The sequence below is a fragment of the Botryllus schlosseri genome, chromosome 1 (genome assembly GCF_051294905.1).
Source record: "Botryllus schlosseri isolate E-star chromosome 1, Bs_hap1, whole genome shotgun sequence".
Classification (NCBI taxonomy): Eukaryota; Metazoa; Chordata; class Ascidiacea; order Stolidobranchia; family Styelidae; genus Botryllus; species Botryllus schlosseri.
Genome location: NC_137236.1, coordinates 35,851,111 through 35,865,933, shown reverse-complemented (window position 1 = coordinate 35,865,933; position 14,823 = coordinate 35,851,111). Strand labels below are relative to the sequence as shown.

Below are 14,823 nucleotides of genomic sequence, written 5' to 3'. Positions count from 1 at the left end.
ACAGCCTATTAGCTTTGATCGTCATTGCATAAGAAGTATCCACACTAAATAAATATTCGATATACGTACGTCGTACATTAGTGTCATTGTAAGACAGTGGTTCTCAACCTTTTTGACTTCGCGGACCGCTTTTGACCGTCACCGACCCTCGTGGACCCCCTCAAGTTTCAGTTCAATTTTAGCTCTATTATGGTGCAACCTTCATCTGTCTTGTGTAAATATGAACTGTAGACTTGTGGTAAACATCAAAACAGTGATTTTTCTTGATGATAACATCATACTATTTTAGGAGAAATTGATGGACTTTTATTATTTCAAAGCTAATGTTGCTGCTGTACTTCTTGAAGTACGTGGTCGTGCCTTGAAATTCCGCGTCGTAGTTTTGAACGAGGAGTGCCGAAAACCATTTCAGCAACGATAGACGGAGGCTAATGCAATATTTACATATAACGCTTCCGACGATACCTTTGGTGTGATCGCAACATTTATGGCACCAAAGTGAAGAAACACATATTTTATGAACATATCACGTCCAGCATCTAGCGCAGGGACGGGCAACATACGGACCACGGGCCGGATTCGGCCCGCGACGCCATTTTGATCGGCCCGCGAAGGCATTTTGATCGGCCCGCAGAGAGTTTCCACCGTCAAAGTGAAATCCTAATCTAAAAGTAGAGACAAATTTTATGCTCAGTTTTCCAACCAGACACTGTCATGAAACGACTTGTCCTGTTCGGGTTAAATATATATCTACTAGCAAACATTTTCGACCATGAACAATTGAATATTCACAAGACAAGGCTGCATACCAATATAACTCGTGATATGAATTTCACGGATGGAGCGTAATGCTTTGATAGCAACCAACCACTCCTTGTTCATAAAAAAACAAATCAGCCTTGTCGATAGGGCATCCGCAATAAGAATGCGCCAAATGTGATGGCCGAGCTTTAAGAGCAGGTATATCATTGTCCGATTTATGACGAGTGTCAGCCGAAAATATTCGGGTTAATATAAGTATGAATATACTATTCAATTTTATGTTTAAGTGTTCTCCAAGAAGCTGTTCCCTGCATTGAGACAAATTATGGAAATACTTCGGAATACTTCAAACGACTGTTCACTAACTTGATGAGACTGACAACTTCAAATCGAGAAGGTTTCGTAGACATTACTATCTCCATATTTTTTTTTTCACAAGCCCCAACAAAACGTCTCAAAAGAGCAATATGTTTGTATCAGCAGGTTATTGGATAATTGACAATGAAAATGAGTTTCCACACGACCATGGTCCATCTCAGACGATTATTATGATGCTATGAGTCACGAGGTTTTAGCAGTTGTGGTGCGAAACTGCCTCATGCTTTCTCAAATTAAGAAATGAAATAAAAATTAGGTAATCAACCATTTAAAAAATTTAGAGGTCTCGCGGACCCCCTGAAATTGCTTCGCGGACCCCTAGGGGTCCGCGGACCCCCGGTTGAGAACCGCTGTTGTAAGAACACCCGCCGTGCTGTATATCAGGTTATCAACACGTTTCACACGCCACTACTTCGGAGCAGTATAATTTATCTCCGCTCTGCCTAGTTTCAAATAGTAACTTATGGTTGATGTTTGATTATGCTTATGCTTAGTTAAACGCAATTTGACCGTAGCTGCTTGGCGAGCAGTAGGCCTATCTAGTACGTACGTACACCGGACAAAATTTGAAATTTTGTACCCGTCAAATAAAACATTGCGATTTCCACAACGAAGCAGTAAAAATCAACAGCTGGTGATATATATATATCAAAACCGAGCCGTTTTTGCCGTTTCTCGTAACGGCAGCTTGCAGTACAATATCTGTATTAAGTTGAAGGCAGAATTTAATGTTCGCTTCGTCTTATTCTCATATGACTCTACTTGAAAGGGCGCCAGTCGTTATATCACAATTCTTTACTCAACATTGGGACCTGCCGCCATTGTCATGGGCTTATATATGTAAGCATGAGTTGTAGCTATGGAATCAGGACCAAAACAGCAAGTCGTCCGCCATAGGTTGGTAATTGCACGTTGAAGACTGAATTTCGTCGAAAATTGCATTATACTACTATTAATTTTTAATCCTCTCTCAACCCCCGATGGTCAGATTTACCTGTAGAGTTTGTTTGTTTGTTTGAGGTAACCTTGGTGTTTGTCGACTACAACGGTCAGTTACACCTGGCCGATTTTCTGCATTTTTGATTCCGTATCTGCCGACTTATTGTAGCACGGCCCACTTGGTTTGTTATATAATCAAACGATATCGTAGTGGCTCAAGCGTAGCAGACTAGAAGAAAAACTTTCGTGAGACGCACAAACAAATTGTCATGTCTTTATATCTGACTGCATGTCTATAGCAACTCAAGTTGTAAATTACCATGGTCAGTGGCCACCAGTGGCGGCTCGTGACAATATCGGGTGGTGGGGCAAGGGCTGCGAGCGACTTTTATCAACATGACGTCACAATGGCGTTTTCCAACGTAAAAAAGTAACTTTAATATGATGGTCACATGAATTTCCCGACAACAGTGATTTTAACGTAGGTGCCGCGAAAGGTTTGCCTGTGAGCCGTGACTTGAAGTGTGGTAACAAATGTTTTATTCATTTTTTTTTAATCAAAGGACTATTTTACATAATGTACGTGAACTAAGAATCGTCCCTATGCCACGAATCAATTATCAGGTCATCCTTGTAGCATGCGTTATGATTTCATGGTAGAGTTAGAGATTACGCAAATCGATAGGCCGTCCGAAAGTGTTTCGTCCACGATCCTGATGTGTTACGACCACTGAGCTGGTGGTTACGAGTTACGACCAGGTGATAGGCAACCAAAGCGGAGGTACCCGGCGTACGATTGGATCAATGGACTGGACAATTTCTATCATCATCATCATTGGTTTATTAGCAATTTTATCAGTTCAATACACCACAAAAATGCGATACAATGAAAAGACAGGAAGATGTCGAAGCGACAAGTAGTCTTCTAGACCTTTAATTTTCGCTCTAAAGGCAACTGCGTAAACTAGCCTACGTACGGAGCAAAGATTCAATACGATTCATGTTCGCACTTGACTTGACCAGACTAATTCCAATGACTGGAACTCGAAAGATTGCGTAAGCCTAACTGCAAAGGTCAACGACTTCGGACACATACGCATTACGCAATTGTTATCTCATAGATTGGGCCTGTCATATTGAATCCAGAACATCAATTTGAATGGTCTTTGAAGAACTAAGGACAGCAGCCTCGGAACTTCGGTCTCGGAACAACATAGTACATTTTGGCCTTGAAACTGGAGATTGTGACGCAACACATACGGCTTACTGTCTGCTGCCAAATCGCCGTTGGAAAATATATTAATCAATAAATACATGAATGAAAGCCGTAAACTTAGCATACTGTTACATGAAATCATCGAGAAGTAGCATTCGCAATCTCATAACCCATTCCGGCATGGTACACTGTCAAAATCAATACAAACAGACGAACACCGAACTTTGAGTAAAATAGATCGAGGAATAGGCTGATCGAATGATCAGCTGTTAGCCGACATCGAAAATGAAATAGCTATCGCATTTGACAGGGGATTGTAGGCAAATGGTTTGAAGGCCACAATTTCACAGTGAAATGCACATTGGCGAACATAAAATTATGTGAATATTTGAATGCAAACCGAGAATCTTAGTTAGCTGTTTCATGCGATCATCGAGATATACCATTGGAAATATCATCACCGATCTCGTTATGGAACGCAGACTAGATTAGCACAGACAGACACCGGCTTTTGCGTGAGATCCGCAATGATGTAGGTAGGCTAAAAGTATCAGATCAGCGCGCATCTCTACCATACTCGACCTCGAAAACGAAATAACTGCCTCAATCATTGATCGTCAACTTTAAGACTTGGCACCGCGTTCGATACTAAAATCAAGACATACCGTGCAAACGCTCATGACAGATCTAGGTATGGAACATCGTTAAAATCAATAGAGACCAATAACGGCTTTTGCGTAAATCTGTTAGCGATAAATGAAGAGTCAGCTCTCACTCGACTTTGGAAACGAAATTACCACCCATATAGTTCAGTGACAAACTTAAAACTTATTACAGCGGTCGATACTAACATTAAGACTTACTGTGCCAAATGTCATGACCGATCTCGGTATGGAACATCGTCAAAATCAATGGAGACCAATACCGGCTTTTGAGTAAAATCTGTTTGCTGTACAATGTACATGATGGATCAGCACACACTGAACTTCGGAAACGAAATTACCACCCTTATCTTTAAGTAGCAAGCCTGAAACTTGGAGCGGTGCTAAATACTACCTTCGCGACATATCGTACAAAGTTTCAAGAATTATCATGGTGCGAAACACCGTCAAAATCGACATATACCAGCAAAGGTCGAGTCAACGCATATCACGGTAACCGAGTTCAGATATAGATACGATTGTTACATCACACCTTAGGGGCGACAGGCATAGTTGCCCCACTTGCTCGGCCATTTTACGAATAGGAGAGAGTAAATCACCGTTTCTTTATTGTGCGCGGCTTTGAGAGAATAGATAGTGAAAGCTTGTTATGAGCGCTACCGGGGCAAGCCCCGGCTAGGCATTCACAAAGCGAAAACACAGAAGAGAATTCGATTTTCCCAGAGACTTCGCTATGTATGGGCATTTGTTAGCGAAAGCACAAGAATAATGCGGGTTTCGCCGTGATCTCGGTATATACTGATTGTTGTGCGTCTATAAATGGTTAAATTGTTATTGAACAGAATTTTAGGTGGGGCAATGCCCCAGTTGCCCTATAGGACGAGCCGCCACTGGTGGCCACATTAACTACAATAGGACATGAAAACATTTTCATCATGGGGAAAAAAGCATTCATTCCGTCAATGCGGCCGTTGAACTTAACAATCAAGTCAAATGATCCATTGGTTTGATGGTCAGATAGCGTTGTAAAACGTGTTGCAACACCATCTGTAAATTCACAGCGTTGAATGAGACACAACATTGTGCATACCCAGCAAACACCCGATCTCCCACGGACTTACGGGTACGTCCACAATTGTGCCCAGTCGTCCCACGTCCCACTTTTAGTGACTGAGGACTTGCTCAGTAGGTCACAAATTGACGTCCAATTATGTAACTCCAAGAGACCCCCAGAGAAAGTAACTTTAAGAGTGCTCCTATGCCAGTCTCCAATGACCATTCCAGTGGATGTCATAATAGTGTGATGCCTGGATGCCACCAACACAGGAGTTGATTTGGATGTCCTTACTGGGAAATCGTTTCTATGAACTCAAATGTGCATTATTCTGCAGTCAATGCTGAATAAGTTGTGTTGAATACAGTCATGATACAAGTGAAATCTAGTGGAGTGAAGCCGTGAATGTTGATATGGTGTGACTTTCTCATCGCGTGGAACTTCACAAGCCCGGCTGTCGATCATTGCGGTCGCACAGTGCTAAAGAGGCTCGATATAATGTGCGATACAGAGACACAGTGGCTTATTTTATTGTGACATTACTGGGTCGAAAATGCCCACATCAGGGGCAAATACTCGTAATGCATGTGAAATATTCCGATATCAGAACTTGATAATCGTCATGATGGGATTGTGATGACTATTCCAATCACGGAACAACGCAGTAAGCAATCCTCTCGGCTATTTCGATAATGGAGTCGAACACGCCTGTTGCTTCAGATTCATCCAACCATAAAACCAGAAGCCTGCCTTCTTCTATTTGGCGAGCATCGCGCATGCGCCGCGCGTGTAATTCAATTTGATCACCGTATGTAGCAATGGCGGAGGGACGAATTATCACAGTAATGGTTTAGTTCATAATTGGAAACGTTAACAGCGTGGACTGTGAGATGTCTCTATCATGAGTACCGGAAGGGCAGGGAGCTTGGTATTTGAGTGCTATATTTAATGAACAGCAATAGTCTCGATCATCATGAACTGCTGATGCGATATAATGAATTCGATTATATGATTATAGTGACACTGCTGTAATATCACCTACATACGGAATTGATCGACCCGCTGCTAATCGGTAACTCATGCAAGCCGATAATTCTTGTAGTAGGCTACATTTGATACTATATGATAATGTATTGATCATAGAAGTCTGATTTATTGTGCTCTGTTCCATAATGTCTCACAAGCAATAACTTGCCATTTCATGTGCATCCTGTGAAAAGTTTTACAAGGATTTCCTAGGACTGCAGGACCCAATCAGCAAACCAGATGCCGCATAAAGTAATGTACCGGTATTTTATAACATATCGGTATATACTGAATTTTGAAATGTTATGTATAGGCTTACAGAAATGTGGAATGTTCTTTTATGGAATGTGAGATTGCTGAATTTGTGGATGCATGAAGATTGTAGCATCACATTAACATCCATTTTCGTATTTTTGTGTCCACAACAGTATATAACCATAACCATCTATAATAGCGTTAATAAAATAATTGAGGCTTTCAGTGAACATGTAAGAATTTTTGGCAATATTGGTTTATATTTAGGGTATTTTAGGAACAACATTATAATAGTTTGTTAGCCCATCTTTAACCTCGCTCTAATCAAAGGATACTCAAACACTAAACCAATTATAAACTCTATAAACTTAACATGTTCATGGCCTGGTGCAGACGGGTTGTTGGCAATGTTACCGCAATGTTGGCACGGCCTCCGTGCATACTTTTATTGCTTGATTATAACTTTCGATATTAGTATATATACACGGAAACATTGCCTACATTGCAGCAGTATCAAAAAAGTAGGCTATGGATGGGCCCTAAGGAAGGCTGATTGCTCATGGTCATCTTGCCGTCGATAAGAAAACACAACCTTATTATCAATGGATTCTTACTATATATGGATGGGACATATCTGTGTTTGTGTATACAAAGTTACTTCATTTCTACCAGGAGACTAGATATTGAACAGGCAATGTTATGTAGTTCTAAACTTCAGAGGAAGGCGCCGCAGTGGTGCATTGTTCATGGATCAAGATGTTAAATTATGTAAGTTGAAGTTACGAACTTTATATGATGATTTATGATATTTCATTAATTAGCAATTTATTACCCTGAAAAAAAAGCCATCGATGATGCGGAAATATACAATTGACGGTGGTTCGCAATCGGGCTGCTAAAACGTGCTGGGTGGAACTATAATTTTATTATAAACTGCATTGTTAGAGTGGCACAGAGCGTGTAATTTCAGTAGGCTGTCTTGAAAATAGTCACATACTTGGCTCGAATCATAAGAATTGATACTCGTTCGAGATTTGAGTAACCATACCAATGTGCTCAGCCCTACTGATTAGTCATTGTAGTGAGTAGAATGTGCGAGTGGTCCAGCTTGAACTTCATTGTATTTTTTTTTACAGGATATTCTAGATTCCTGGCTTGGCTTCTTGACAAATGGCTTCACTACAAACATTATAATATCTTTGATTATTTAGATCGGCAATGTCTTCAATTGATAGTGTTCAACAACGTCAAGAACACTGTACAAAGTATGTCTTGATGACTGGAACCAAAAACGTTCGGAAGAACTACTGCCACGTGGAACAAGCGTTGCTGTAAAATCGGTGCTGCGTCATCCTCAGGAAAAAGTCAAAAGGTATAAAACATTGAATACACTTCATGGAAACCAGAGGCTGTGAAAGTAATCATCTTTTGAACTGAAATAGATGTAATGTTATGGATTTATACACACCTAGAGGTAACAACTTTAAAGTTGCGTTAGATCTACTCGAAATGGAAGTAGATAATGCACTTCTGGAAAGTATACAAATAATAAGTTTGAAAAAGTAGATTTGGTCGAGGTGTTGCGTAGGCATTCTTAGCGTTTAATCATAGTTGGTGGTCAAAGTACATATTGTTTGCACCGGAGTTTAAATAGTTGCAACGCCTTGAATTTCTACTGTACAATTAGCCATTTACCAGGCTTGTAAAATTCACTTCAAAATGAAGTAAAAAGTTCTAAAAGAAGATTTTGTGCTCTATTCTATCCCAGGGGTTCTTGAACAGGGCCCTTAGACCCTTTTGTGGTACGATATGCATCGTGGAATTAGACCTATATGCTGTGGTTCTCGTGCTATGCGCAATTTTATGTGAATTGACTATCTGATTTTAATATAGGTACCATCAGAAATTGTGTTGAAAATAAATTTTGGGCTGCTAGAAATCTTATGAGTAGCATGAAGTGTGCGATCGCTAAGGCTAAGAAACAATGCTATTACTATGGCTAAAGTTGTTGATATGTTCCAATAATAATCGAAGCCAACATCTAATTCTGAATTAATTTGACTTTGGTAATGACAGTAGCAACAGCCTACTTATCACGACTATATCAAAACCTGGATTAGGCTACACCGTTCAAATGCTCTGATACCAGATCAAATTTCAGTAGATTTTAAAATACAACTGTGACACGTCAAAGGTTCACCAACTGAAATAGTATAACCCAGAGTTTGATGATGTCATGATGCATCCTATTGCATCATCTCTATAACTCATTATTTTAACAAATTATGCCCAGCACAAAAATAATTTTATTGAAATATTCAAAACTGTGATTTTTTTCGTGTCAAACGTGAATAATACAATAGTAAATTATATTCTTGAGATGTTTGTGGAATGCCTGTCTGCAAGCTCCCGTCAAATAAGGCCTACATGGAAATTATACATTGAATATCCCTATCTTGCTGCGTCGTCAAAAATCCGGAAATTGACCTGCGACCACATTTGAATTTGAAGCCTCTGCTCTATATGATGTGACAACATTATAAACAAGGAAAAGTTGAAATATCTATCTCGTATGCGAATTCGAAGAAAATGAATACCGGCTCTACATCATATCGAAGAATGTTTTTTAGATTTAAGATAATTCCTATTTTATTGTACTTTGAGACAATACATTTGTCATTCACACGATCGTGCGTAGCTATGTCCTACATGTGCCGTGTTCTGCGATATGACGAATCTATGTTTTTAGGCCTCGCAGTGGTACATAGAATCGGAATTCTAATTCTTGTTGAATACAATTTATGTACCCTAAAAGATCATCTGTTTCGACTTATCGTTGCTCTATTCAGATTCGTGGCAAGCCCTAGTTGTAGTAGATGATAAGTTCCAAATAAAGGTGGTCAAACTATTCATCGTTAGTACCGTACTAAATAGTATAAATAGCGATTTACAAGACATCAAACTACTTCCAAGTGTCGACATGGTCAAAATATGGAGACTTGAGGAATGTCGTAGTTGTATGCTTTTAAACAGAGATAAGGAAAGCAATCATGTTCAGCACTCAATTAGAAATATTTGTAGCGTCAGTAGTCTAGTACAAGTAAGAGTAACGCAATGTATTTCTACTCGGGCTCAAGCACTCAAGCAGCGATATACACGGCTTATCAAAACTATTTTAGGTAAAGTAGAAGTTCTGGAAAGTACTGAAGTATGTACTTGAGGTGTTTCCACAATATAATTTGATTGACGGGTTTCATACTCTGTATCACAACGTCAGAAGCTCCCGTACTCGAGTAGACATTGTAGTATCGTCATAAATTATCACTCAGCACAAGTAGAAGTAGGGGATCACAATTAATGCATGAGGGAATAGAAATTGAAGCAGCCCTGACGCAAATTTCATGTGCTATGTCAGCAGAGTGGCTCTACAAATGATTTGCTGACATTGTTGTATATGTTTCAGGCAAAACAAAGACCAAGAAGAAAACTGTTGTTGCTACCAAGTTTATTGCGAATACGCACTCGCGCTCTTAACATGATGCGGTGCAAATGATGCATCGTTTTATAATATGCAATGTAAATTTTACTTATGATTGCTCCATGCTTTTCCCTGTTTTAGTTGTATTAGCAGTTGTACTTTTTCAAAGTCATGTGACACGTTTATTTCTAATTTCATGATGCACTTCAATTGAAATGTTTGTAATGGTAATATAAAATTGACTTAGAACTTGCTGTTATATGCAAAATCCCACTGACACATTTATTCGTAGTGATTTCCTGATCGATTTTTCACGTAAGCCTGAACTTTGTTTACCAGTAATAGTTCATTAGTTAATGTTGTACTTGTATTTTGCAATTGTCGTTTTACAGTAACCCAATATAAACAGTTCGTTAGTTTATATGATGTTGAATTCCATGTAATTGCACCAGGTTAGGAGGGGAGTCGTGATATGGTAATCCTGAGGAATAGAACAGGTGGTAAATGACATATCCATAGGGAGTCACGTCGCGTCCACAGTAGGTCTGACGCATCCATAGGGAGTCACGTCACGTTCACAGCAGATCCAATGAGTCCATATGGAGTCGCTTCACGTCCATAGTAGACCAACTCAGGTAGTGTTAAGGACGCTTCTAGTAGTCGACAAATCCACTCCAGGGAAGTAACACTGGGCGTCCTGCGTCTTTTCCGCAGGAAGTCAACTGGACATCGGGTGTTTGCTGGGTAGGTATATACAATATTTGGCTGACACATATTATCGGCTGAGATCTGACATCGAGAATCCGCCATGTTGTGTGCACGTCCACACATCATCAGGGAATGTCATAAGATGTGGGTTAATGCTCATATGATGTGTCTATAAGCTCACATGCATATCAGTATAGTCATTCCGGACGAATTTCCTGCGGTGTCAAACATTCATACCGGATATCAATTGAGAGGGAGTTTGAGAGGTCGCTGGCTAATCTTCACTCTGAAACTTCACGAAGTTACTATTGACGTGATATATCATCCCAGGCAGCCTAAAGCGCGGTAATATTGATACACGTCGAAAAGCCTCGCCAAATGTGATTTGATCGATATGTCCTTAGCTATAGATTTTTCTTAAGGCTGCAGTGTTTAATTAACAATGTTATTACAGTTATAAATAACCAAGGTTGTGACCGACGGTGGTACCGGGCTTCAAGCAAATAAGTTGGTGATCAGATATTATGGTCGCGTGCTGTACCAATATACCTGAGAGATATGATTTTCTTTTTCGCCTGCACCATCGAGATGCTTTGACGACGGAGTTGCGATACGGCCCCATGAGGTGATCTAGTCAGCACCCCCGTTTTTTTTCTCCTCCATGCTAGCCGTGGTTGCTGAGCACCTAGCAGGATAGCTGCGGATACCAATTTTCGAGTCTTTAGTATGACCCGGCCGGGGATCGAACCCACGACCTGCCGCTCGAGAAGCCGGACGCATAACCATTACACTATCTCGCTCTGACGACTCGCTGTCTTGAGGTTTGCTCTGATCTGACTTTACATACCTACGATAGTCACGTTAATCCTTATAGTTAATCGCTTGTTTCTCATTTCAGTTTATTACAAACAAAATATCAGATCAACATACCAAGAGATTGCGATAAAATAATAAGGTGATCATATTATTTCCCTACCGAACTTACTGAAGAAATTTATAATACAAATATGTATGAAACACCCCGACGTTGGACATTTTACTTGTATCCGGTACCGCTTTCATTGCCATCGAGCAACAGTATATTAATGATTCAGTTATTAGTAGTACCCTTTGTATTTTATCATTGATGAAATAAAAAATTCACTCTGTCTCTTTACGCATGACTTACTGAGTCACGTGATTGTATGACGCAATCCTGAGACAATCGATCGTTACCACGCAGGACCAGTGTGAGTGAGATATACCGTGAATCTGTCGGTCTTTGTTACGTGAATCTAAATAGCATATAGCGAAGAAATGGAGATGTTTTTAGTTCAAAACGGAATGAGGAGGGAGCACATTGATTTACTGCAAGGTAATTCGTTTATGTAAATTTTCAACATCATCTGTAAATAATGTTATGTTCATGTTATCGAGTTTCACATACAGCACCAGCGCCCAGCGGTATGAGTAGATATAGATTACCTATTTTCGATCTAGCAGCTTGATGCGCCATAAGAGCAGACCATGAAAATGAGAGCTAATGCTGTTTAATAATTTCATCTGAAGATATCATAATAGATCTAGACATCTAGTGATGAAACCTCATTTGCAGATGAAGTTATGTACATCTTTCTTTGCACTTGACCTGTTTCAATTACTTGATATGGTTTGGTAGAATGTCTGATGGAAAGTTTGGTTTGTGCCCTTTTATCGGAACTATCGATTTACTGTCTACACATTTATTGTCACAGACAACATCCGAGTGTTATCATGTCATGCAGGATCTGTGGCATAGTGTATTCAAAATATGAAGATCTCTGCATAGCCATTGTAAAAGGAGACACAAAAATATGAAGGCACTGTACTTGTTTTGCTGTATGAAGCACCGTCCTCTCTCGACTATGACCTACTGCCCGAATCCTCTCCGAATTCAATATATTTTGTATTAAAGTGCATTCATGATCAAATGCTTTTCAGTATTACTTCTCAAAAAAGCTGTCGCAAAAGTTGAAGAATCTCAGACAAAAGACAAAGGCATCTGGTACATTTTCATGGAGAGCGCATGCTTTGTGTCCAGGCTCGTCAGGTGATTGGGATGATTGTTATTGTTATTTTTTTATCATTTATAAGTTTCATGTTATTCGAAAGGTCACCCTAATATAACAATTGAAGATGCAGTTGGAAACAGAGTACAATAGACCTGGCGCCAATTGGCTGAATGTCATCACTCTCATGAAGTACACTCATCACGACAGACGTAATCAGTTGAAGGTGCCAGAATTTGGTGGCGTTGCTGAAATTTTGAAGAGCTTTCCAATGTTGCAAGATATTAGGCTGGTAAGTTCTTTCATTCCTTACAGATGACTTCAATTTGCAGTCATAACTTCAAAAATCAGTGGAATAAAATTGTTTGTGTGCTTCGGCAAATTAACCAATTATATTGCCCATGTATCTTCCTATTGCATTAATATACACTACTTTCCTATTACACAACATGTGTACAGTGTACACTGCACCAGCCTTGGACAACTAGTAGATTTTCAGCTCTTCCAAATTGAATTAGATTAGAATTAAAGTGCAGTTTTTTCCAAATTAGATTACAATTAGAATTATTCAATTCGCAAAAACTTGAAAATTGACAGAAATTATGAATGACAAGGGAATCTAGCCAAATTAAAGCTTAGTTCATAGGAACGAGCATGAGATTGGTTAACGTATGTGCACCATAGCTGAAAAGTTGTACGTAATGTTGCACGAGACGGATAATTTTGTTAGCTCACTACCAAATACCATAGTCAATTAGGCATTTTCAGAAGAATTATGAATATGATCAGAATTGAAAGAATATGGAAACATTCAACTAATTGGGAGAGAATTTGATTAATGAGATTCCGTGATACCACATGCTAAAAATAATTCAATTATTGTGATGATTAAATTAAGAAAATCTAATTATGTTCGTATCAAGATAAGTTAGTGCATAACTATGTATTTTAAAATTAATAATATGGATGAATTTACTCACTCTAACTAACCTGTTCAAGTGATGTGCATATTCATGACTAACAGCTCTGATTAATGCGTTGTTATTCCCAATAGATCAGACATGAGTTTCAACTGCTGGTTGCTAGATGTGTTGAAGAAATGCACAAGAAGTACATGGAAATGCTTCTCACTCTTGATAAAGTTTTTGGAGAGCAGACTGATCAAGAGGTTTGTATTACTAACGAATAAATTGAGAATTTGCGCCATCGAGAATCTCGTGTTGCATCAATTTTTGACAACGTAATTCAACCCCGTGTACTGCACAATGCGCAGTATTAATAACAAATAAAACACTGACAAGTGACGCCGAGGGAATACGAGTGTCTAAAGCAGACAAGAATCTGTAGCCTTCAGATGATAGCAAACTAGATAGCGCGCATCTAATCAGTAACTCCACAACTTGCGTACAGCGCTAATGCCCAAACTTGCCTTTATCTGAAATGGAATGTGATGGCTGGAACGGAAACTTTGCAGGAATGCTCCTCGCCTATCTAATATGGTTCTTATTAGTCCTTCACCTGTCTATTATGATTCTAATTGTTCGCAGGGAACAGAAGACGATGAAATTCATATCCTGCTCGAACTGCAGAAAGCTCTCGAATAGACAAGAAAATAAAGTCGAACCATGGTTTGAGTGCGATGTGTCTTTGTCAGGTAAGATTTGCTACCAGTCTAGTATGGATCTGCTTCAGTTTAGATATACATAGAATTTCTAGAAAATAGAATCCTTAGATATGATCGAAATTCTTGAGCCGTCCCAAAACGAAGGTAAATTATGCAATGCTAAACACTGCGCTCGACGTAATGGGGCTGCAAAATTTTGTATTAAGACCAACTGACGTGGCTGCGCGTCATCGATTCTTAACCCGTTGCGAAAATATGCGATGGCGAAGTTAACGCACTAGAAACGCGGAAGCTCGAGCGTAACGGGTCTTATGCAAAATTCATTTAATTTATGTTTATCATATTTTGAAGGAGGATTTTTACACTAACAGTATTGGAGTTACCAAAAAGGAAGACATTTGGGCGTCCTAGGACGACAATTTCAAAAACCTGAAAAAGGAGGACAAATCCTCCTAAAGGAGATCGTATGTTAACCCTAATTTAATTGCAGCACCATTACGGTGGCTTTCTGAAGACAATATCTGCGACAAATTTTTTTCGACCTGGGAGTTGATTTGAGACCACAACATTTTTATAGCGCAGTGCGGTTAAGATTGAGCAACTAACAAGTTATGATCGAACGAAGTCCGAGGTTCATTGTTACCCCTTAAAATTCTGATGATGTAGAGAAATTTATGCATCTGAACACAATTAA

At 39.4% G+C, this 14,823-nt stretch overlaps 2 protein-coding genes and 1 long non-coding RNA gene across 3 annotated transcripts in view; all 3 read left to right on the top strand.

Annotated features, from left to right (window-relative positions):
• Nucleotides 1–14,823, top strand: part of LOC145441659 (uncharacterized) — a 125,128-nt gene that overhangs the window by 67,699 nt on the left and 42,606 nt on the right. The window lies entirely within an intron of this gene.
• Nucleotides 1–14,823, top strand: part of LOC145435661 (kelch repeat and BTB domain-containing protein 12-like) — an 80,729-nt gene that overhangs the window by 52,071 nt on the left and 13,835 nt on the right. The window lies entirely within an intron of this gene.
• LOC145436024 (uncharacterized) lies at nt 5,215–10,191 on the top strand. The gene is made up of 3 exons (XR_013914138.1): nt 5,215–7,060; nt 7,504–7,664; nt 9,756–10,191. It is a non-coding gene; the product is annotated as an uncharacterized LOC145436024 (long non-coding RNA).